At 42.6% G+C, this 25,506-nt stretch overlaps 1 protein-coding gene across 1 annotated transcript in view; it reads right to left on the reverse strand.

The window, feature by feature from the left end:
- Nucleotides 1–19,054, reverse strand: part of DEDD2 (death effector domain containing 2) — a 44,036-nt gene extending 24,982 nt beyond the window's left edge. The window contains exon 1 of the mRNA XM_089687356.1: nucleotides 18,918–19,054. The gene's annotated coding sequence lies outside the window, so the exon portion shown is untranslated. The remainder of the gene's footprint in view (nucleotides 1–18,917) is intronic.
- Nucleotides 19,055–25,506: the final 6,452 nt, after the last annotated feature.

The following is a 25,506-nucleotide window of genomic DNA, read 5'->3' on the forward strand; positions in this document are numbered from 1 at the left end:
ACAAATCAATTTTATGTAAACCATCAAGCAATTAGCGGAAACTAAATAAACCCAGAAAAAGTGCGTATACATAGCCAGCAAGGCTATATAAACTACATGATCACCATAACGTCAAAAATAAATAAAATATTTGTAGCCAATACAAAATATTATACTTGGCAATACAATTTTTTTTTATTTTTTTTTTTGAGAACATTAAAATGCTTTTGTTCTACAATAATAAATATAATTGTGTTTATTTCAAGCCTGCTTGAAAAAAAAAAAACCAAAACAACCACAAAAAAAGAAGAAAAAAAAAAAAAAGTATTAGCACTCCTCTGATGTACCTTTGGAAAATACACTGAGATTTAATAAGATAGCTTTCTTGTCAACTGCTGCATGGGGCCCTTTTTCTGAAGCACCAGAAACCTGTAGAGATTTACTAGCACAATGCTGTGAATGGAATGTCTAATGATCAATAAACCAGGAGTAATCCCCTCCATAAGCCACTCATTAATCACTTCTGACTTCATTACCCCACAGGCGAATCATATATATTCCCCATCCTGACAAAAGTGCTTTAATAAGGACATGGGATATATGGCTCATTTCCATCAATCTATAAATATACAACAAGTGTTAATTCAACCCAGCTCTGATCAATGATGTTTATACAACTGTTAATATCAATCCAATACCCTGGTGTGTCTTCCACGTTCAGATAAAACGCAGAGTGTTTCACCCACAGGTCCAATAGTAAGAGATGCCATACCTACATGCTGTCATAGAATTTGCTCAACACTATGAATCCTGCTGTATGGAAATAGGACTTTTCCAGAAGACGAGGAATAAAGTAATGTTCGTCTTTAGAATAGGTTGTGCAAGTTATTGTATTGTAAGTGATTATGTATAAAATGATTTGCAATTTTTTAAAAAAATTTACCCTGTAAGGCAGGGATGTCAAACTCAATTTCATCGTGGGGCCACATCAGCATTATGGTTGCCCTCCAAGGGCCGGTTGTATCTTTTATACCATACAAATCTACCCGGAGTCATATAAACCGATTGCCTCTGCATTCTAAGGGTTTTACTAATAACTTGAGGCTCCATGCACACGGGGCATTTTAACCACTTCAAGTTCGGACACTTTCACCCTCTTCCTGTCCAGGCCAATTTTCAGCTTTCAGTGCTATCACACCTTGAATGACAATTGCGCACTCATGCAACACTGTACCCATATGAATTTTTTTGCAGTTTTTTGAGACAGATAAAACTTTATTTTGGTGGTATTTATTCACCACTGGAATTTTTATTTTTTTTGCTATATAAATGAAAATTTCCCAAAATTTTGAAAAAAAAAAAAAAGTGTTTTTCTTCTAAAATGTTGCAAATAAATAATCTCTTTATAATTCTTGGCCAAAATGTATTCATCTATCTTTTTAGTAAAGCAAAATAACCCAAATTAGTTTATAACCAAAAATTATAATTTTTCAAAAAATGTTTTTAATTTTTATTTTTTTTTAATATTATTTATGTTTGTTTTTTTTAAACATACCGTCACCCTCGCACCATAGTGACACTATACTACTTGTGGGGGGTGATGAAGATTTTTTTTTTTTTTACGCTGATTGCTTTGACACTCATAAAGGCTGTAAAAGCAATCATTTCTCCTTCTGACTGCATTCTTGCAGCCATTGAGAAATACTGCGAGAGCTGTGATTGGTCACAGCTAGTCACATGGTACAAGGCTGTTGTGAATAGATTTGTACCATGTGACCTCTGCTTACTGTTAGTGAAATCTGTGAATGATCACAATGTCAGGAACGGACATCTTGCTTACTATTCATATGATCACTGATTGGTCAATCAGTGATCACATGATCGGACCTCACACATAGGTTCCGTACAGCGATCGATGCTCCCAGGGAGCGTGCACAAATGCGGGCGCCGTTTCGTGTTTAATAACGCTGGTAACATTAGATGTGTAAAGTCATGTTAAAAACATGAGTTTATCAGCGTTTTGCCCCTTCCTTAGAGCCTCAAGGGGCAAGTCCCCGAAACTCGTTATTGGAGGTCCAGTGGCCCTGTGGGGATTACCGCATCCGTCGGACCGGACATTGCTATTCTTTATGTCTCTTGTGAGTATATCACTATCTGCTATTTTTATCAATAAACGTCATTTAGGTAATGCACTAGGCCGGTGCGCCCTCGGTTTGTTTTCTTTGCATTTAGTGTTTTGGACTCCCCCAGTCCTTTGAGGGCAGCAAGGCTTGCAACATCCAGGATCTCCATAATAGATCCACAGGTACATGCAGTTCACCCCCAAGCGCAGGAGTTCTTGTGTTTATTATTCAGAGACAGCTGCAGCATGGAGGTGCATGTGTGCGTTTTCTTTTTAGTAGGTCCGTACTTCTCCTTTAAGTATCGCACAGTTGTACAGGCCCCTCTTCTGTATTGAAACTGCTTACTCTAACCTCACTGCACATTGTGAGCCTGCCACAATGCGAATTACATGTCAGACAGCGCCTGTCTCATTTCCTAGCAGAAAGCCATCCAGGATCATCTAGCCCTTCTGTTTTCAGTCTTAATGTTCCTGGCCCACCCCTTGTATTCACTGGATTTCAATTCTTTCAACCATGGAGGGTCAGCGTCACAAGTGGTTTAGACTTAGGGTGGTCAGCATGCAAATACAGCCAGCCGGCATAGGAACGCCCACTTCTCCAGATTGAAACCCACTAAGAAATTTTAATGTTTGCATAACTATTCACAAGAGCCCGCCCACTGCTTGCATAAGGCGTGATGGGATGAGGTTTTCAAGAAGCCATGTAAAGCACCCTGGCCCCTCCCACCACCCACAATCTGCCTGCATTGCATAGAGAGCATGGAAAACCAGTGATGATGTTACTAGGACTAAAATAAAAGTTTGTGTAAGGAAAATGGTAAGGGTCTATTTAAAAATTTCATTGGTGTGTCAATGAGGTGGGAAGGAGGAACCAGGGAAGTAAAAATATGTGCAGATTAAACTTCAGCTTGAAATTATGATGCTCACCTCCTCTGCTAAACCCACTTTCTCACAATCAAATGCTAAGCCCCGGTTCACATATATGCGGCGTGCAGGCCGCGTTTTGCGAGAGCCCCATCATTTGAATAGACTCCCGTGCCCCTTGACATGCAGAGAAGAAGTCCCTGCACTTCTGAAAGCGCAGCCCACACTGGGAACCGAGGTACCCAGTGCGGGCGGCGTGCCATTAGAAGTAAAGGCACCCGCCCACGGGTCCGCATTTCTCTGTGCGGGTGGTGCGGATTTTCGTGTGGATCCGCAGCACCCACACAGATGTGAACCTAGCCTAACAGAAGGCCTGCAATACCTTTTCTACTTAAATTGCTGCTACAGGCTTCCCACAGCATTGTTCCTGATGTTAGTCTGGTCAGGTATCAGAATTTGCATTTATTATAGTACAGCAAAATCAGCACCCATCTGGCTGCACTATACCCAAGCAAGGTCCTAGGCTAAGCCAAGACATGTCGTTAGCCAGACGTCAAAATTAGTCACTCAAAAAAAACCATGTCCATAGCTACACATGAAATCATAAAAACAGGACCTTCACAGCTAAACGTTGAATGCATAAGAGAATTACAATGTATGACCAGCCAAACCTTTTGAATAGAGGGGGGGAGTGAGAAACCCTAACAGGGGCTTACATCTATTTGGGGCTTTTGTAGAAGTTCTTTCCTTTCCCAGAGCGCAGACTGCAATAATGCCAAGCCTACAGGTGCCATATGTCCTAAACACATTTATTTGAATTCATAAAGTGCTACCATATTCCATAGCTCTTTACAGAAAACGGAGTTCACCTCAATCATTTCCCCACAGGAGGTAAAGTAACGTTGGCAGAACTGGTAGCACCTTCTCATATCTCAAATGTGCAACAGAATATCAGTCTATTTTTAACTTGTAGAGCACAAACTGAAAGAACCAACAACCATCATTAACCACCACAAGCTAGAAATAAAGGATAATAATACGTATTATTCCAGAGGAGTGTGGAGAGGAGAGCACACACTCAGCTGTCACCTTTTGGGCTCTTATTTCTAGGTGAAACAATCATCATTAACCCTTCTGACTCATACTGAGAGACTCAACACTGATTATTACCCCAACTCACTGTAATTCTTACTCTACAGTCAATGGAAACTGGCAGCAGCTGTGATTACCATGGCTGGTGAGGAGTTGTGCCTGGGCAGTGCTACTTTTTCAAACACAACCTACAACCTGACGTTACAACTTCACGAATTCTCCGTTCTGCATCTGAATTTGTTGAACATACAGTATTCCGTTTAATAAACAACTACATAGTATAAACATTTTAGACAATTCCAAATGCTCATAATGTCTCAATTACAACAGCAAACACTCAAATCTGATAATAGGGATGAGCTCAGGTATGTTTGCATCCTAGTCCAGCAAGGGAGAATGTCACCAGCACATCGAGGATCACCAATATGGGTCCAAAAAGCTTTAATGAATGATCACATAGTTACTGTTTACCTGGTGATCAGCTGTGATTGAACACAGCTGGTCACATGATAAAAGCGGCTGTGAATGGCCCTTTCAATAGCCATGTGATCAGCTGTGTTCGAAGGACACAGCAATAACAGATCACATGCAGTGCGCAACCCAGGGAGCGCGGTTCCTAAAAAGGACATCTATGGACACCCTCCTAGAACTAGCCGACTGCACTGTAGCCATCTTTCGGCTATAGGGCGGTCAGAAACAGGTTAAGATCTGGAATGGCCCTTTCAATAGCCATGTGATCAGCTGTGTTAGAAGGACACAGCGATAACAGATCACATGCAGTGCGCAACCCAGGGAGTGCAGTTCCTAAAAGGACATCTATGGACACCCTCCTAGAACTAGCCGACTGCACTGTAGCCATCTTTCGGCTATAGGGCGGTCAGAAACAGGTTAAGATCTGGAATGGCCCTTTCAATAGCCATGTGATCAGCTGTGTTTGAAGGACACAGCGATAACAGGTCACATGCAGTGCGCACCCCAGGGAGCGCGGTTCCTAAAAAGGACATCCATGGACACCCTCCTAGAACTAGCCGACTGCACTGTAGCCATCTTTCGGCTATGGCACGGTCAGAAACAGGTTAAGATCTGGATGTTCGCTTACCTTCAGCGACAGCAGCTTTCAGCCTCTTAAGAGTTCTACAGGCTGACTGTGTATACACACACACACACACGTGTGGCCCAAGACATGTAATTACATAATTTTCTTACCGTTACACCCAGCAAATGTTCACGTGTTTTTAAGATACCACGCATATCTTAGGTGCACCGTCAGACTTGCCAACTCACCCAGCTAGATGATTAGACATGACTGAAATAATGAAAGAATTTGATTACTCCACCCTAAAAGAGTATACCTCTCCAGACTTGTTTATGAAAGATTGTTAACTTGGGAGTTAGAGCTCATGTACACTGCAGCTGATAAACTGACGTTTAGGAACTGTTCAGCGTTTTTTTTCAGCAGCCCCTGAACTCTCCCTAATGTTTTCCTCTGTGTCCATGTACACATCGTCGTTTACAATTGTTTACAGGCAGTTGAGTTTACTTGCGTTCAGGAGTAGATTTTACCGATGTTTCAAACACCAAACACTTGTAAATGTGGTTAACCGCGTTTAGAAGCGTTTTTTATCCAGATGCTGTCCAGAGCCTTTTTTCATCATTTGAAATGCATGCAAAGCATTTTCCATGTATTCTAATGGGCCCGGTACACCAACGCAGTCAGTTCCAGGTTTCGAATGAAGGAAAACAAATGGTAGAACGTGCCGCATTATGCTCATGATGGGATCCATAGTGCAGCCTTTCTCAACCAGGCTGCCCATGCACCCTGGGTGCCTTAAGGTTTCTTCAGGTGCGCCTTGGCAAAACATCTACAAATTGCCCAATACTTGTATACAAGCCAGCGGGTGGAATAAGCCTGCCTTTTAGTTACACAAAGTCACAGGTTTTTATTGTGCACCATTACGACCTTCTAACCGCCGGCTTTCTGACAACCAATGACATCATTAGTTAATAAGGAGGATGTCAGCTGCCAGCACAGCATCCTAGTTTCACCCTCCCCTGCCCCTCTTCATCAGTGTTGGGGTCACATTAGCTCAGTGATGGAGAAAGACTGAGGGAGAGGAGAAACACTGGAATACTAGTGAGTACCAGTGTGCAAAAGCGTATTTGCTTTGGAAGAATAAATCACCTCTAGTGTTGGGTGTCCTACATGTGTGGATGTTGCTGCGTTGTATAAAACTATTAGAACAGTTTTTTAGAATGGGGTGCCCTTTTAAAATGGACAGTCTTGAGGCACCCCATTTTAGAATGGGGTGCCTCAAAACTGTCCATAATTTTAAAGGGTGCCTCGGGACTGTCCATAATTTTAAAGGGTGCCTTGACTGAAAAAAGGTTGAGAAACACTGCCATAGTGAATATAACCAGAAAAGACAGGTCATCTCAACACATACTGCTCTCTCTGCTTCTTCTCTCTCTATTTCTCTCAAAATATCTGAAATAGTTAACTATTTACTATTTTTCAGTGCATTCTGGGCATTTGGGAAGGTCTCCTGAGGTTATCTTTTAAAAACGCTTCTAAAACGCAAACTGACAGATTTTTTAAGCTACGTTTTCCAGCAGTCAGTTTCCATCCTTCAGAAGAGTTTTCCAAACGCCCCGAGTACATGAACCCTTAAAAATATTTAACTGTACAGTCAGTTTTTTAGTTAATTCTCTTGGACACATTGTTGTGCATTCCGGTCCATATTCAATTGAAGACAATATGCAAGAACACAAGGAAATGCACTGCTTTCAAAAAGACCAGAGCTTCTAATGCAGTTAAGGTGCTGCGGTACCCATGACTATGAAATTACATGGTATATAACAGTGTTCATATTCACAAAGCCACTAAAGCATTATCTGGGGTATAGTGAAATATACCTGGTTTATCCTGCCTTCAGCTGTTCCTCCCATCTTCTCTGTGTCCCCACTGCAGGCTGAGATTGTGTAGACCAGCTGATGCCCAGTACAGAGCATGCTTATATTTCAGTTCCCTTCAAAGCCCTTCATTTTCTCCTGTTTCTTATCTGTGAAGCCCACATGACTACAGAGTCACATGTGGGTGTATGCACAGTGGTAAATGACAAGCCCATCTCCTTCATGTCATTCTTTTACTAAACATTACAGCGACTGAATATAGCATGCTGGCTCATTACATTTACTAAGAAACTCACAAAAACACTTAGTTTTAATATAAACCAGTCTTAAATATATCAAAATGTAAATGCTAATAACTGGAACGTAAAGAAAAAGAACCTTCGATGCAGATGCTGTCTGAACAAAGTAAAAGTTAGTGTCAATCATCATATATATATATATTAAAAAAAAAAAAAAAACTTTGGCTGGAGGTGGCCTTTATTGAGACAGTCAATGGAAAAGAGGGGAGATGGCTGGCATAAAATGCTGGCACCTAGAGATACCTAAAAATACTTATGGCGGTCTCCAAAACCCTCTTACCACAGCCAAGTCATAAAGTGGTATAAACTCCCAAAACAAAATGATCAGTTTAACAATCTTTAGATATTGTGACTGCCTTAGTTTTTGTTTTTTTAAGTGTTCCCCCTTTGTCACCTGGTTCTCCAGCTAGTAACACACTACTATCATAACCTGGCAATAGGAGTGGGGCTTTGCAGCAAGTTTCAAGATGATCTGTGTCTAGGGCACTGCAGGTATCTCTACATACCCGTTCCTCATACCTTCAAGAGTGGCACAGTTTAAAGCTGAACTTCACTCTCATTCAACATTTACAATTTTTTTTTTTCCCCCCTTTCTACTTTTTTTTTTTTTTTTTAATTTAAACTTTTATTTGATTTTCCAGTACAAAAAAAAAAAAACATTTGCAAAAATATTTCACATATACATATTTCCATTTACTCCAATATTACCCTCCCCCCAGCCCATTTTCCCCATCCACCTCTTTCCTAAACTATATCTTCTCTCATATTGGTCTACCCATCTCTGATGCTGCGCCTCTCGGATTCTCAGTTAAGGCTCTCTCCTGACTTCTAAGTTCCATATATCTTTCAGAGGTTTAAAATGTCAACCATCTACACCACATTTTCCAGAATTTTCCCATTTTATCCTCCTCCATGTGACATAGCTCCTCCATCCTAGAGTTATTTTCAACTCTATTTGTCCATTTGTTAATTCTTGGTGCTTTAGGAACCTACCAGAACTTAGGAATCAAACCCTTAGCAGCACTAATTAAGTGACAAACAGGGTGGATAAAAATCAATGATTTTTTTAATAAAATAAAAAATAAAAAAATCGGATTTTTTGATTTAAATCGGATTTTTTGATTTAAATCGGATTTTTTTAAATAAAATGCTTTTTGAGGAAAATATATTACCATCCAAAGGTTATTCCATCATGAAATAAAGATTAGTTTTTTAATTATGTAGAATAAGGCTGTATATGTTTAATTTTTTTGGTAAATAAATTCCATGAATCCATTCACAATGTCAGGCTCTTCCAGAGGTTTTTGTAAGATTATTGGGCAGTTTCTCTGCCTACAAGATATTATCACAGATGTTGGTTTACTTTTGCAGTTCTCAAAACTGAATTTGACTCAGCGGAGATCACATGCCTCTTCTTCACAGCAAAAATGTTATAACATGAACAGAGTTAAGAAAAAGACCTTCATCCTAACTTCTACAAACCTATGAATACAGAATCAACCCCTTCACTGCTAAGTTTCAAGAAGTTCAGTGAATAGAATAGAAACAATATTTTTCTGATTCTTTGGAGTGGAATAGATCTGCACAAGAAGAAAGTGAAACTAAGTGTGAGGGGGAAGGGGCTGACAGTCTAAGTTTCTTAAAATATATATATTTTGTTTAGCCAAATTAGTTAACAAACATGGATGTTTAAGCAAATCACATATGCTGGAATGTTATTGTTTCAGTTGAATAAATCTATTTAAATTGTTATTATTAAGGTAATGATTATTTTTCTCCTTCCTAAGTACAACAGAAAAGTTGTCCAAATATGAATGATTAACCTATTAAACTGGGGATAAAAAAACTAATATGAAAAGTTGTTATTCTAAAAATCTTCATCTACTTTCCTATTAAAGTTATACCAGCAAGAATTAGTCTTTATGTAGAAAACTAGGATTTAAATCAAGCCTTACTGACTAGTGAATTAAATCAGTTTGATTTAAATCAAATCCACCCTGGTGACAAAGTACCCTATTTTTATATAATTTCGCTGAGGGCTCAAAGTTAAAAAAATAAACACCTCCACGGATCTCTCTGTAGTTACCCCACATATTTCCTGAATGTATTGGATTATTTCCCTCCAGTAAACCTGTATTTTCAGGCAACCCTACCAAATGTGTGCCATTGTACCCCTTTCTCCACATCTTCTCCAGGAACAGAGGTGAAGTATCGACAAGTTGCCTGTTAAATAAAGGGAAAATACCCCCTATAGGGCTTGGGACTTTGAAGGCATAAATATATACCGGAAAAAGTTTTATAAAAAGTACAAGCTTTTTATTGTCAAAAAAGTATTTTAACATGTAGACATACCATACAATACATCATCCAAAGTCATAGTACAGCATCACAATCAAAGTATTCATTGCATAATAAGGATACCCGCTATGACTAGCCATTAAAAATGTTGTAACATCACCATCCATACACATGATTACAGAGATAGTTTCTACATGATCCACTGTAGCCCATAGCTTGTTGCCTGTGAGCTACGTTTGGTGAAATATACCATCTAGTTAAACATTTATAGTTCATCTCCACTGCTCATATTTGTCACCTCGTGTTAATTTGAAAAAAACTTTATTCCAATGCTGTGCATTCAATTCTGTTCCAAGCTCCTTTTCCCATTTTTCCAAGAACCCCGGAGAATCAGTTCCTTCCATAGCCATAAGGATCTTATAAATCCTAGAAGTGACTCGATTTGGGGTTATTTTTTCATTTAACAATTTTTCAAATGGATACATGTCCTCCGACGTCCTCAGTGGTTGTAGGAGACGTGAAACAAAATGGTTTCGTTGATAGTACCGCCACTCACCAAAATGTGATAAATAAATCTTTTTTTAAATTTTGAAAAGTGGGTGATTTCCCTTCGTTTAATATATCCTCAAACGTGCATTCTTATCCTTTATCCATTTCCCAAAAATATTATCCTTCCGTTCCTGCCAAGGGAGTCAATATTGAATTATATTTCCATCCTTTTTGACTATACAGTGGGGATCGAAAGTTTGGGCACCCCAGCTAAACATTTGTATTAATGTGCATAAAGAAGCCAAGGAAAGATGGAAAAATCTCCAAAAGGCATCAAATTACAGATTAGACATTCTTATAATATGTCAACAAAAGTTAGATTTTATTTCCATCATTTACACTTTCAAAATAACAGAAAACAAAAAAATGGCGTCTGCAAAAGTTTGGGCACCCTGCAGAATTTATAGCATGCACAGCCCCCTTTGCAAACCTGAGACCTGCCAGTGTCATGGATTGTTCTCAATCATCGTCTGGGAAGACCAGGTGATGTCAATCTCAAAGGTTTTAAATGCCCAGACTCATCTGACCTTGCCCCAAATCAGCACCATGGGTTCTTCTAAGCAGTTGTCTAGAAAACTGAAACTGAAAATAGTTGACGCTCACAAAGCTGGAGAAAGCTATAAGAAGATAGCAAAGCTTCTATATGCACATTAATACAAATTTTTAGCTGGGGTGCCCAAACTTTCGATCCCCACTGTACATTCTATCCCATATACTCAAAACTTTCCTGGTCAGTGAACTGTTAATATCCAATGTGCGAAACTTTGGTGGTATCCATACTATCTTCTAACTGTGCCTTACTTAAAACATTGACTATTTTTAATCCTTATGCTGCCAACATTAGTAAATAGATAGGAAAGTATATCATATTTTCTTGTTGTAGACTTTTTTTTTTTTTTTTAACATTTTTTCAGTTACTTCCCGTTTCCATGCCTAGGCAAATTATGTCATAAGTGCCAGGAGCCTTTCGGAGGGGCTTTCTCATCTATGCACACCCTCCTACTTGCCTGTGCGAAGGGCAGATGGATTCCAGGAAGTAAATGCTACATGAATCATCTGCCCTTACTCAAGATGGCCACAGCCAGAAATGATAGGGGGGTGTTTTTCAAAGTGATTTCTCAGCAAAATAAAGCATGGGCACATGGATGGATGGGGCAGGATTTGTTTTCAATATTAAAAATGAATTAAATAGCATTTTTGGTTTGTTGTTATCAGATGCAGTGTAGTTAAGCTTTAAGGGTTTATTTAAAGGCATGATTTCTACCTTGGGAATTCCGGCTCCAAACACTTAAAAAAAAAAAACATTAACATCCAAGTCAAACCAGCACTTCTGTAGCTTGTTCAAAGTTTTTTTTTTTTTTGCGGCTATAAAATTTTGAACTTCTTGAAATTACGGCTCCATGCACACGGGGCATTTTTTATAACGCTGGTAACATTAGCTGTGTAAAGACATGTTAAAAACGTGAGTTTTTCAGCATTTTGCATTAGCGTTTAGCTGCATTTTTCCGGTAAAAAAAAACGGCCAAAAATGCCGGTTTGCTGCGTTACAGCATTTTTACAGCTAAAAAAAACTCCTCTAGAAACCCAGCCAAAACCAGCCAAAAAACATTGATTACATTCTATGTGTGCATGGACACATAGAATAACATACTGGGGAGTTTACTGGCTGTAGGAAAACACATCAAAAGCCAAAAACAGCCGCTGTAAAAACGTCCAGTGTGCTTGAGCACTAAAAGGAGAAGTAGAGCCTACTTCTCCTGTGGGTCACAGCAGTGCACTTACTTCTGAACTCCTGTGACCCATACTCAGCCGACAAGAGAGCTAAAGTCAGTTGACATCACCCAGCCAGTCTAGGCTCGGATGAGATCCCAACTTGAATGTCAGGATCCAACCAGATGCTTAGACTGGCAGCTGGCTCAGCCTCTCAGTGCACTGCTGAGAGCCTGAGCCAGGGGCTCCCAACCCCTCCATAGCCCAGCACTCCAGTGAGCTCTGGCGGGGCAGAGCAGAGAGCCGGTGACTGACAGTCACTGCTCTGTGCTCACATCAGACCACAGAACTGAGTGCTCAGCGGTCTTTAACCACTCAGTTCTTGTTCTACAGGCCCTGACAGATTTAGCAGTTACTAATGTCAGCTGCATAAATATGTCCTGTATTCAGCTAGTACAGTAATTATGTAGTCATCTACTATTCAGCAAATTAATCAAAGGAATGATCAAAACTTATTGGCTTAGTGGTTAGCACGTCTGCCTTGCAGTAAATGGGTCATGGGTTTGATTCCCGACCAATGGCGCCTCCTGCATGGAGTTTGCATGTTCTCCCAGTGCTTGCGTGTGTTTCCTCCCACACTCCAAAAACATGCTGGTAGGTTAATTGGATCCTGTGTAAATTGGCCCCAATATGTGTATGTATGAATGTGAGTTAGGGACCTTAGATTGTACACCCCTTGAGGGTTAGGGACGGGTGTGAATGTTCAATATATATGTGTAAAGCGCTGTGTACATTGACGGCACTATACAAGTACCTGAAATAAATAAAACTGTTGGTCACTGCTTGCTCTGATCGGTGGTCACGTGATCCGGAGTCCCATCCTACTAGCTCCTGATCATAAACTGGGAATGTTGGCGACAGTGCTAGCGGTGCGGAGTGAGGACAATCCCAACACAAAACAGCGGTTCAAACTGCAGTCATGCAGATGGCAGCACAGTGTTAAAGCCCATCGCCATGCTGCCAAATATAGGTGTGCTGGTGTCATAACTGATCACCTATGCAGCAGCATCGCACCTGCAGATCAAACAGGGGATAAGATGGCAGCTTTCCTGACTGGAAATAATTTCTACTTTGAAGTGCTTTGATTGACAGGGGCAGACGTAACGGTTAAAGCCCAACTTCTTCATGCCTTCCTTCTACACTTCTCCCCCATCCTGCAAGCTGTTCAATTTACCTTACCTGGTGAAGTCAGTCTGCGGGGACCACCTGTCTAGCAGTGCACCTTAAAGCGGACCTGAACTTTATTTTTTCTGGTAATAGGTATTTACTTCCACTTCCTCAAGAATTCTGTAGGCTTGCCCTGCCCACCACAACCTTCTAGGGCACATCACACATCCCAGGTATCTGCTAGACCAGTGGTCGGAAAGCCGCGGCTCGCGAGCCACATGCGGCTCTTTACAAACTTAAATGCGGCTCTTCTGTGTGCCGGGCGCCCGCTCCCCTCCCTCCTCTCCGGCGGCTGCCCCAAAAGTCAGGACTCTGCAGCTGTCAGGATGTAGGCGGGGCAGCGTGACGAACTCCTCTCCTCTCACAGTCCGCCCTGAAGACCAGAACGGCGCGGGAACACGGCGAGAAGAACGCGCGGAGCAAAGGTAAGTGAATTGACACAATAGGGGGGATGAATTACTATAGGGGGGATGAATTACTATAGGGGGGATGAATTACTATGGGGGGGATGAATTACTATATGGGGGATGTATTTTCAGTTTTAAAAATGTGGCTCTCAAAATAAATTTCAATCGTGGTTTTGGCGATATTTGGCTCAGTTGAAAAAAAAAGGTTGCCCACCACTGTGCTAGACCAATCTGACAGTGCAGTGATCTCACGCATGTGCAGTGGGGAGCCGGCTATGAAACAGCAGGAACTCACAGCCAGCTCCCCACACCTAACATGGTGGTTCCAGGGATCCGAAGACCAGTGAAGAACCAGCGCTGGACTCCTGGGCTTGAGTGTCTGTTTCCTAAAAGTCATCAGCTGCATTATTTGTAACTAACTTTTTATTTTATACAAAAAAACAAAAAACACACAACTACAGCTCACTAATACCACAAAACTGTCTATGCAGGTAGGGGGAACCTGTAGATAAAAAAAACTGTGCAGCTGACCAAAGTTGAATATTACCCTTGATATAGGTGTAGACCATTTAAAGGACAAGTTCACCTTGGGGAACATGTTATATGTTCCACTTGTTTTTAGGGTGGAACATGTTCCTGCTCCTGCAGCCTCCCCCGATCCCCCTGCTAATTGTGATAGCAGGCTGGAGATCTTATCCCCACACCCGCTGTCACATTTTGAAAAGAACGCGGCTCCGCCCACCCAGTCATATAATTCCTTCACAGAGATGTGTGAATGAATGAACTACAATTACCAAGAACTTTTGCAGCTGACAGCTTGTAGTTCTCAATGAATTGCCATGGCGCTAGTTAGCACTCTAGGTAGTTCGCTGAGTCTTGAAGTCATGGTGTAGCTGCCTGCCTATACGAGGTATGAGCAGACAGCTACACTTACAGTCTGCAGGAGCCCTGCATTGCACCCGCAATCTGTTGATCGTGGGTGCAATGCTTTACAGGCATCTAAAAAAAAATAAATACACTTTTTTTTTTTACCTACAAAAAAAATGTGCATTTATTTATTTGAAAGGTGAACTTATCCTTTAAGCACCTCTTGCAGTCTGACTAAAAAACTCCTAGAATTTTTATCATCCCATCCGGTCTTGTTGATGGGAAATTGCTAAAGGCTATTCATAGCTGTTATTGTTCACCTCCATCATCACAGGAGCAAGTTTGTTCTTTGATTCAAAACCACTCAGAAGTTCTCTCTTCCCCTGAGGCAGTAGCTCTGAACTAGGCATTTAAGAACTCACTCCTGTTATGGTGGAGGTGGGCAGTTATAGCTGGGAGGGTCTTAGCAACATCCTAGCAACACGGCAGGAAAAGATGATGCCATCACTGGGAGTTTTTAACCACTTGCCCTCCAAAGAATTTACCCCCTTCCTGACCAGGCCATTTTTTGTGTTGCGGCGCTGCATTACTTTAACTGACAATTGCGTGGTCATGCAACGCTGCACCCAAATGAAATGTATGTCTTTTTTTCCCCCACGAAATTAGTTTTCTCTCAGTAGTATTTGATCACCTGTGCATTTTTTATTTTTTTGCGCTCTAAAAAAAAAAAAAGTCCGACAATTTTGAGAAAGAATAAACAATATTTTTGACTTTTTGCTATTAAACATGTCCAGTAAAAATAAATTTAAAAAAATCAAATTTCGTCATAAATTTAGGCCAAAATGTATTCTGCTCCATGTCTTTGCTAAAAAAAAACAGCAATACGTGTAAATTAATTAGTTTACGTGATAGTTATAGCGTTTACAAATGGCGGTATATATACACTGGGATTTCTTTTATCTAGTAATGGCGGCGATCAGCGACTTATAGCGGGACTGCGGCGGGCATTGACACTGGAGGGGGAACTGACTGGGTGTCACTGACATCCCCAGTGACACCAATACAGTGATCAGTGCTAAAAAAACACACACAAAAAACAAAACACTGACACTGTACTAATGGCACTGGGCAGGAAGGGGTTAACATGAGGGGCGATCAAAGGGTTAACTGTGTGCGGTGTGTTTATGCATCACTGTAAGCACACTACTTTGCATGGCTGTGCTATGCACAGCCGTCCAAAGCAGTGTGCACGAGCTGACAGAGAGGAGAACTGTTTTGTTTACAGTTCATTCCCCACCCCCCTTAGGAGATTCTCAGCAATCACCGGGTGCCGGCGAGTAATCACCGGCCGCGACCCGATGATTGACAGCTGCAAATGGCACAAGCGTCCCCTACCCAGAAATGCAAAATCACGTGTATATACGTGATTTTTCATACCCGTGCCGCCCTGTAGCACTATTTCTGCTATAGGGTGGATGGGAAGCTGTTAGGTTAGGCATCAGGAAGTATAAAAACAACCTATACCTTTAGCAAGGTCATTATTCAACTTTGATCAAAGCTGCACTGTTTGTTTTTATCTACAGATGCCCCTTATCTGCACTTTTTAGTATAGGTGAACTATGCCTTTAAAGTGAAAGTAAAGTCCACTTTTTAACTTGTACCTACAGGGAAGCCTATAATAAGGCGTATTATATTCACAAGGGATGCAGTCGGTGACATCACCAGCACACGCACTCTGAAGTGACAGCATACCCGCGCCTTACCTCCAGAGCTCCATGCCGGGGCTCCCGTTCGCGGAAGTGACATCATCGCAACCCTGGCCATTCATACAAACCGGAAGGAAGACCAGGTGAAAAAGGAAGTGCCAGGGAGCCATGACAGCACTTCGCTGGGGGGCTCCAGGTGCAGGTACGTGTCATAATGTGCTAGTATGCAGTGCATACTAGTACATTATGACTTAAAGTGGTAGTAAACTCTCAATTTAGATTTTTAAAGTGTTACTAAACCCACAACAGTAAAATCAGTCTGTATATGCAGTAAAGCATGCTTGTTATACACACTGTGGAACCTAAGGGATTCCACAGCGACCACCTCCAATCTCCCGATAAGACAGACTGACCCGTAGGCATTTTGTACATGCTCAGTTTGGTGTGTATTGCTAGAGGTTTTTTTTTTCTTGGGAGAGTGCGTGTGATCAGCGCAGGGCCAATTAGCACTGTCCAGACAGAGGTCAGGGGTTTTGATTCCTATTAGGGCAGAAAGAAAACTCCTCCTACAAGCTTTAGCTAGTGCTCGGCTGGACACTGATAGAAGTCACAAGATTGTGGGAGACCAGATATCGTGAATGCATGGTCCTGGGTTTAGTAAAACTTTAACTACAGGTGAGCTTATAATAAATCTTCCCTGTAGGTGAAATGAATATCTGCTAAATGTGCACCGTTTAGGAGGCATTCTAGGAAGCAGCAACTGGTGACGTCACTGGCGTATGCGCTCTGAAGGGAAAACATACCAGTCACTTTGGAGGTCTGTGCTGCGGAAGTGACATCATCGAGGCTCGGTCATTCAAGCGGCTGCAGCCCACAAACCCGGGAGGAAGAGCAGGTGAAGATGAAGCCCTCTGCAACAGGGTCAGCACATCACCAGAGGGCTTCTTTCTCAGGTAAATATGTCATAATGGGCAGCACAGTGGCTAAATGGTTAGCACTTCCGCCTGGCAGTACTAGGGCTGTTGGTTTGAATTCCAACCACCACCTGCCTGGAGTTTGCATGTTCTCCCTGTGCCTGCGTGGGTTTCCTTCGGGTACTCCGATTTCCTCCCACACTCCAAAGTCATGCTGGTAGGTTAATTGGATCCTGTATAAATTGTCCCTAGTATGTGTATGTATGAATGTGAGTTAGGGACCTTAGATTGTACATCCCTTGAGGGTTAGGGACTGATGTGAATGTACAATATATATGTAAAGCGCTGCGTAAACTGACGGTGCTATACAAGTACCTGAAATTAAACAAAAATAAATAATGTGCTGTATGCACTGCATACTAAGAAAATTATGCCTTTAACTTGCAGGGTTTTTCGGGTACCGTTACTACCAATTTAACCGCCTCCCGCCCGCCATTTAGTAAAATGACGGAAGCAAGGCGGTTCTCTCATTCTGGGAGGAGGTCTTATGATGTCCTCTCATTCTAACCGTGCATGCGCGACGATCAGCGGTGCGCTGTGTCCCTCAGACACAGCAGATCACCGATCAACGGAAAAATCCGAAGATGTCGGCTCGGTCATGTGATCAGATGTGTCCAATCACAGCTGATCACAAGTAAACAGGGAAATGCCAGTTATCGGCATTTCTCTCCTCACGAGCTGTCACGCTGACAGAGGAGAGGAGGTAATCTGCATTCCTCAGAGGGGACATGTACACAGATCATCATAGCACTGATGATCAGTGTGCCCTGATGATCAGTGTAGCCCCAGTAGTGCCACCTGTCAGTGCTCATCCATGGCACATATCTGTGCCCATCTATGCTGCCTTTCAGTGTCATCCATCAGTGCCACCTATCAGTACCATATAAGAGTGCTGCCTTTCAGTGCCCATCAGTGATGCCTGTCAATGCCCATTAGTGCCACCTACCAGTGCCTCATCAGTGCAGCCTATCAATGCCCATCAGTGCAGCCTCATTAACGCACATCAGTGAAGGAGAAAAATCACGTATTTACAAAATTTTAACAAAAAGTAAGAAAAAACTTTTTTTTTTTTTTTAATTTTCAGTGGTTTTTGGTTTGTTTAAGAAAAAAATAAAAAACAAGAGGTGATTAAATACCACCAAAAGAAAGCTCTGTCACAAAAAAATGATAAACATTTCATATGGGTACAGTGTTGCATGACCACGCAATTGTCATTCAAAGTGTGACAGCGCTGAAAGCTGGAAATTGGCCTGGGCAGGAAGGGGGTATAAGTGCCCGGTAGGCAAGTGGTTAAACCTGCAGAGGTGTTTGATTTTTTTTTGCTAGCAGTTTACTATCACTTAACACTCGTCATTTAGTCCCCTTCAGCCCAACGTCAACAGTCTTCTGGATCCTGAGGGCACCTGTCGGCTGGCCAGCTAATGGGAACATTTCACATCATTCAGGCAGAGATGTGGACAGCTAAAAAGAGGACTTCTCCAGGAAGTAAACAAAGACATGATTCTGGATGATCATGTGACCACAGCTTCAAGGAAGTGAAAACTTGGGGGGTGGGGGTTGCCCCCAGCCCAGAAATCTGAGAGTGAAGGGTCATTTTTATCCCAGATTTCGGCCTTACATGACAACATAAAATTTGGGGACGTAAAATGGACAACAAGAAGGTGGAATCTGCTCTGTGGTGACAGGTCCGGTCTAAACTCTTCTACCTATGAGGAGCAATTAGAGACACAATGACCTGCCTGGGGTGTCCACTCAGCCAATGGGGTACACAGCTCAGTCAGAAGGCACAGCCAGCCGGCCGCCATTACCACAGTCCCTCACAGCTCCCTCTCCCCACACAGGCAGCCATTTCCTCACTAAGCCTGGCACATTCCTCCACCACACACCGAGCTCCCCCGACACCCCGGCCTTACCAGAGGCGACCACCGACCGGACACGTCACCAAAGGACAGCGCAATCCGAGCTTCCGCAGCGTTAAACGGCTTCTGGTGTTTTCCACTACCGTCCGCGCAGGCGCCCAGCTTGATTGACGTCACCCGCAGACCTCAAAGCACGCCTCCGTCCGCCATCTCGCGACCCGCGCAGGCGCACAGCCCCATCCGCGGTGGGCTTGAGTCCTGTCACGCAGCCAGCCCACGTGACAAAGGGGACGTCGCGGCCAATGGCTAGGGAGCTCGCGAGCTGTTTACAGAAGGGCTATTCACGGAAGCGAGATACGTAGAGTAGGGGATGGGAGTCACTGCGGACTTTGAGCTGTGGCTGACTCAGGAGTTCTGTTGCTATGGAGACGTCGGCCTGTTCTGCAAGGTTGGTCAATGCCGTAAAGTAGAGGCCGGACACATAGAGCTGTTCTACAGACTGAGAATAGAGTATAAACACTACAGTCCCTATCAGGTGTACTCCAAGTATAAATAAAGGCAAAACTTTTTTTTTTTTTTTTTTTATAGTTTTGGAGTGCAGAGGGATTAGAACCCCTGTCAGTTTTTATTGCTGTCTGTGCCCCCCTATTAGGGAGATTCCCCCTCTAAAGTGAAGGAAATAAGAATTTGACCCCCTGCTGATTTTGAATGTTTGCCCACTCGTAACACTGAGAGAATAGCAACACAAAATTCAAAATGATGCACTGATTTTCATGTTCATGAGGGAAATAAGTATTTGATCCCTTATCATTCAGCAGGATTTCTGGCTACCAGGTGTCTTTCATACAGGTAACAAGCTGAGATTAGAAGCAGTCTCTTAAAGGGAGTGCTGCTAATCTCATTTTGATACCTGTATAAAAGACACCTGTCCACAGGAGAAAACAGATTCCAAACTCTCCACCATGGCAAAGACCAAAGAGTTGTCCAAGGATGTCAGGGACAAGATTGTAGACCTACACAAGGCTGGACAGGGCTACCAAACTATTGCCCAGCAGCTTGGTGAGAAGGTGACAACAGTTGGTGCAATCATTTGCAAATGGAAGAACCGCAAAACAACTGTCAGGCTCCCTAGGTCTGGTGCACCATGCAAGATCTCACCTCGTGGAGTGTCAATGATCATGAGAACAGTGAGGAATCATCCCACTGACTGATCATTTCTTTGTGAGTGGGCAAACATTCAGAATCAGCAGGGGATCAAATACTTATTTCCTTCACTGTATGTCTGTTTACCATAATCACTGAGAGTGAAAGGCCCCTTTCATACATGGTGGACTCATCAGTTCTGTCTGCTGATCCCCGCTGAGCAAGCAGATGACAGGTCCGTGTCCGCTCTGCATAAGCAGACATAGACTGCTCTCCTTTATGGGTGGTCCATTTCTATCCAACTGCTAGCCAATCCTAACCAATCCCCATCCGTCTCCTTTTGGCAAATCTGATCAGATTGGAAATCAGCACGTGTAAACAAACACATTTCCGTTTACACCCGCCTCTCCATAAAGGGTCCGATCGGGTCTGCCTGAAAAATGGGCAGGTGGACCCGATTAGAACGTCCATGTGGAAGGGACCTAAATCCCAAATGTTGGGTTGTGCCCTGAACAGGAGTAGAGAGGAAATCTTCCAGTTATGGTGACAACACCGGATTCCTTCATTTTAGAGAGATTTCTTTTCACTTCCTGTTTTGGCCTGTTTTGGGACAGGAAGTGCAGGGAACTCTCTTCAATGGGACACAGATACAAACCTGACAGGGGTCATAACCCTCCCTCACTCTATCCAAAATAAAAACAAAGTTTTGCCTTTAAGCTGCATTCCCACTGCCCTATAGCAGAAACACTGCTACAGGGCCGCAGGGGTGCGCAAAATCATGTATATATACGTGATTTTGCATTTCTGAGCAGGGGGCGTGCGTGAGCCGTGTGTGTGCCCTTCCCGTGCTGCCAATCGTGGCCGCACCTGTCAATCACTGCGTTCCCGGCCGGTAATTACTCATCGGCACCTGGTGATTTCCAACGATCACCGACGGGGAGGAGAACTGTTTTGTTTACTAACAGTTCTCCTCCCTGTCAGCTTAGGCACACTGCTCTGGATGGCTGTGCACAGCACAGCCATCCAGAGTAGTGTGATTACAGTGAAACACACAGAAAGCGCCCCCTAGTAAAACACACCTAGCATACAGTTAACCCTTTGATCGCCCCTCATGTTAACCCCTTCCTGCCCAGTGCTATTAGTACAGTGTCAGTGCTTTTTTTTAGGACTGATTACTGTATTGGTGTCACTGCGGATGGCAGTGACACCAAGTCAGTTACCCCCAGTGTCAGAATGTACGGCACACATAAGTTGCTGATCGCCACCATTATTAGTAAAAATTAAAAAAAAATTGAAAATCCCAGTATATATTCCGCCATTTGTAAACGCTATAACTTTCACTTAAATTAATTTACACGTGTTGGGATTTTTTTTTAGCAAAGACATGGAGCAGAATACATTTTAGCCTAAATTTATGATGAAATTAGATTTTTACATTTTTTTTACTGGACATGTTTAATAGCAAAAAGTAAAAAATATTGTTTTTTTTTTTGTAGCACAAAAAATAAAAAACACACAGGCGATAAAATACCACCAAAAGAAAGCTCAATTCGTTGAAAAAAAGGACGTAAATTTCATTTGGGTGCAGTGTTGCATGACCGCGTAATTGTCCGTCAAAGTAACGCAGTGCTGTAATGCAAAAAATAGCCTGGTCAGGAAGGGGGGTAAATCCTCTGGAGGGTAATAAGTTAAAGGAATCTCTTGGAGCCCACCCTTCCCTGGATCACCAGAACTATTTGGAACATTTCCCCTCTATTACTTTTCCCGTGGTTGCAGGAAAGAAAATTGCATCGTTTATGGCTTGCTTAACATGTATCAGTTCACCGCAAAAAAAAATAAAGGTGTATACACTGTTTTTTGTAAGCTCACTGCATGTTAGTGCATTGCATCCTCTCCCTGTCTCTGAACTCACGGTGCTGCAACGTTTAATAGCTTTAGGTCTTCAGTTGCAATACTTACCTGTATGAAGTTAGTCCTATGTTGTGCAGGCAGCTGGAGTCTGGAGAAATCTTCACTACAGTGATTCCTCGTCTTCTTCCTGGCTCTGCACTTGTGGCGCTGCTATGGTTAACAGCTTTGGGTCTTCATCCAGAACAGCAGTACAGATGGTCTGATGGGGACACACTCTCCTTCCCTCTTCCTCCAATGAGAAAAGTTCTTTCATTGATTACACTGCTTGTCAAATGATCTGTGAAGGGAAGAGAATCATGAGACTGATCAGACTCTCCCCTATTTACAGACCATGTTACAAGGAGTGTAATCAACAAAAGACCTTTTCTCATTGGAGGAAGAGGGGGGTGGGTCCCTGTCAGACCATCTGTACTGCTGTTCTGCCTTCAGACTCACAGCTGTTAACCATTGCAGCACTGCAGGTTCTGAGACAGGAAGAGAATGGGGCATCCCTGCAAAATTGCTTTTTTATTATTACATTGCTCTATTTGGTTTAATTGACTATGTCTGTTCTGTATTCATTTCCTATAATACATTGTCTCTCTGATTATTCTTAAAGCAGTATTAAACCCAAAATCAAAAATGTGATATATTGCTGCTTACCAATCATTAGGTGTGATGGCTGCATTTTTTCTTTTTTAGGCTTTTCCCTCTCTGTTTTCACCTGTTGACCTGGCCAGTAACATACCTCCTGTATTAGCGCATCCCCACTCTGGATGAAGGAGCACAGGGGGCACCTGTGGACAGCAGTATTGTCAGTCTGTGGTGAGCACAGTGTTAAATGTACTAGAACATTTATTTATACTAACAGACTGAGGCCAAACTCCAGCTCACACTGTAGTTACACAACAGTTTTTTTTCCTTTTGGAATAAAGGATTTACATGAATAAATAAAAGCAGACCATTGTAAGCACCCCTGGCAGTGCTACATGGATTGGCTCAACCCTCTAACCGCTTCATTTGCAAGACAGCTTGTTCTCAGACTCAGTGGCTGGATCACCAGATGAAAATAAAGAATGCATATAAAAAAAAAATTAATGCAGCCATCACATCTAAAAAATGGTAATCTGCAATATAATAAATGTTTGCTTTTGGGTTTAATACCACTTTAGCATACCTTACAGTATCTTCCTTCCAGGAATCTGTCCCTCAAAGCCGCTGATTTCTTCTCTAACACCTCTATGTTAGTACAATTTCTTCTCATTCTAATAAATTGTTCTTTCAGAATTGCTCTAATGACACGTCTAGGATGGCAACTGTCGGCGTGAAGGAGAGAATTCAGAGAAAAAGTTTCTCTTTACACTTCCACTTCTGCTCTCTTGTCACCTACTACACCCTTTAGTGTCAAATCCAAGAAGTGTATAAAGCGTACAGATTATCTTCAAAGGTGAATCTTAAAGTGATTGTAATGGCTAACGTTTTATTATTTAAAAATAACAAACATGTTATACTTATCTGCTCTGTGCAGTGGTTTTGCACAGAGCAGCCCTGATCCTCATCTTCTCAGGTCTCCTGCCAGCGTTCCTAGCTTCTCCCTCCCACTGAGTTCCCCCTTAGCAAGTTGCTTGCCATGGGAGCACTTGTTCATGCTCACTCCCAAGCCCTGCTATATGTGACCATAGACACACAAAGCATGGCCTCGATACCCCCCCCCTCCTCATTGGCTGTAATTGACAACAGCAGGAGCCAATGGATCCCACTGCTGACTCTAAGCCAATGAGAAGGGAGAGAGCCACTGCTCTTGAGCACATTGCTGGATCAAGATTGGGCTCAGGTTTGTATTTGGCAGAGCTGGGGAGGGGGGAGCTTTGTATAGAAAGTTTTTTTATCTTGATGCATAGAGTGCATTAAGGTATCAAAAACATATTTACCTTTAGAACCACTTTAAAGTGCTCCTAAAGTCTAAAAGCATTCTGTGCGTTAAGGTAAAAAAACACCCAACTATCTTTCCTAGAAATTCGTGTGTTCAAGACATTTTCCATCCTGCCCCATTGAACTTCCTCATCTCTGTAGTCGAAAAGGAACAGCGATTTGACCCCATTAACCATTAGAAAATGGAACAAACGTTCTAATAAAATTTTTCATTTTTTTTAAACTGAGAAGAAGAATCCTTAAGCCTAGGTTCAAACTTCTGCAGGTTGGGAACCCTTGCAAAATCACAGACATTTCCAACCCGCAGGGAAAATGCACTGCAGATGAGAGGGATGCCATTAATTCTTAAAATGGAGCTCCACCCAAAAGGGGAAGTTCCGCTTTAAAGACTGGTCCCCTGCTCCCCATTAAGGATTGAGACCTTTGGGGAGCGGGGGGGGGGGGGGGCAGCTTGTACCCGAAATTGGCAGGTACCCGCTCCCTTGGCCATTATGATCGCATAGGCAATCAGAAACGGAAGTTGTCCGCCCTCCCTCTCCGTAGTCTTCTGGGACACACGACAGGTCCCAGAAGACTATGGGACCATTCAGAAAGCACAGTGCTACTCATGCACAGTAGACATCCAGCTGTGAAGCCGCAAGCTGTCACAGCCGGTGCCCACACTGAAGATGCTAGCGCAGGCAACTCCTGATGGCCAGTGAAATGGGCTGTGGGGAGGACACCGCGGGATCAAGTGGCTGTTTTTTTAAAAGTCAGTAGCTACAGTTTTTGTAGCTGCTGACTTTTATTTTTTTTACACTGTGACTGGAACTCCGCTTTAATGGTACCCCCATGTATCTGCAAAACACCTGCATTTTCCTGTGCACTATTAAGTCTTGATCAGATACCACTGATCACTCAGTTTTTCCTGCCAATCACTCACCGCTGTCTGCTCCCCCCCCCCCCCCCCCCCACTCAACAGTGCCGTGGTGGTTCATTTAGAACTACAAGCTGTCATCTGCAAAGGATGTCACTACTTGTAGTTGACTCATTTGCAGAATTCGCACAATGAATGATGTGGCCACGTGGGTGAAGCCCCACACAGCCGTGCTCTTTTCAAAAAGTGACAGCTGGTACAGGGAACTTTTCCTACTTCTGCTGTCACACAGAGGGCTCGGATGACCAAGCCGCTGCAGGAACATGTTACATGTTCCACCCTAAAAACAGGTGGAAAATGTAACATGTTCCCGAAGGTGAACTTATCCTTTAATTCTACTAGTACATCTACTTCCCTCTCCCCCAGACTGACAATGCTGCTGTTTAAAGGTGCCCCCTGGGCTCCTTCATCCAGAGTGGGGGCACTCTAATGCAGGGGTGTGTTACTGGCCAGATCAAAAAGATGAAAACAGAGGGGAAAAAGCCAAAGAAAGAAAACTGATGCAGCCACCACATCTCATGATTGGTAAGCTGCAATATATAAAATTTTTGGTTTGGGGTTTTAAAGAATATCTTACCCCAACATTTCATATTCTTGATATGTGCCGGCTGTACTATGTACTTGTATGAAAAAGTATCCTGTTTTCTTTGTTTTGCTTCCTTTGTGTGAAATCCCTGGTGTTCCTGCCAGTCCTTCTACTTTCCTATTAAAAACTGATCACACTAGCCATGAGAGCACAGCGTGGTCAGTTTTCTGGCTGTG

The sequence above is a fragment of the Staurois parvus genome, unplaced genomic scaffold (genome assembly GCF_062004578.1).
Source record: "Staurois parvus isolate SC_StPar_1 unplaced genomic scaffold, SC_StPar_1.0 ptg000423l, whole genome shotgun sequence".
Classification (NCBI taxonomy): domain Eukaryota; kingdom Metazoa; phylum Chordata; class Amphibia; order Anura; family Ranidae; genus Staurois; species Staurois parvus.